The sequence below is a fragment of the Branchiostoma floridae genome, unplaced genomic scaffold, assembly GCF_000003815.2.
Source record: "Branchiostoma floridae strain S238N-H82 unplaced genomic scaffold, Bfl_VNyyK Sc7u5tJ_1499, whole genome shotgun sequence".
Taxonomy (NCBI): Eukaryota; Metazoa; Chordata; class Leptocardii; order Amphioxiformes; family Branchiostomatidae; genus Branchiostoma; species Branchiostoma floridae.
The window spans coordinates 66,923-67,380 of record NW_023365732.1 but is presented as its reverse complement, the minus strand read 5'-3'; positions in this window follow the sequence as shown (position 1 = coordinate 67,380).

Below are 458 nucleotides of genomic sequence, written 5' to 3'. Positions count from 1 at the left end.
ATGAAAATTGTTGTACTGTCAACAGTTTTAACAAAGAAGAACTCTCCCAATTGGAAACGCGCCAGGATCTAGGACTAGTGTTCAACGTCACATCTCAGGAACTCCGACTCCCTGACCACGTACGGTCAAGGTCGTAGGACAAATAGGCGAACTCATTTGCACAACGACAGCCTTGTTTTGGTACGTGAGGTGGTTAGAGCGAGGTCGCTTCCCTTTGGTTCCCGTTACAACCAGTGACGTACTAACAGTGACGTCATGACCGAACTCAAGGGGGGGATCCGAAGGGTTTAAAGTAGGAGATTCACTACGGGGGAGACCCACTTGTTACAATCATCCTCCAACACAAATGATCCGCCCCTACTGCATCAACTAGCATCAGTGAAACTAATGCTAAGAAACATAAAGAAAGAACGCTAAAGAAAGAAGACAATAACAACGACAGTGCGGGTAACCCCACA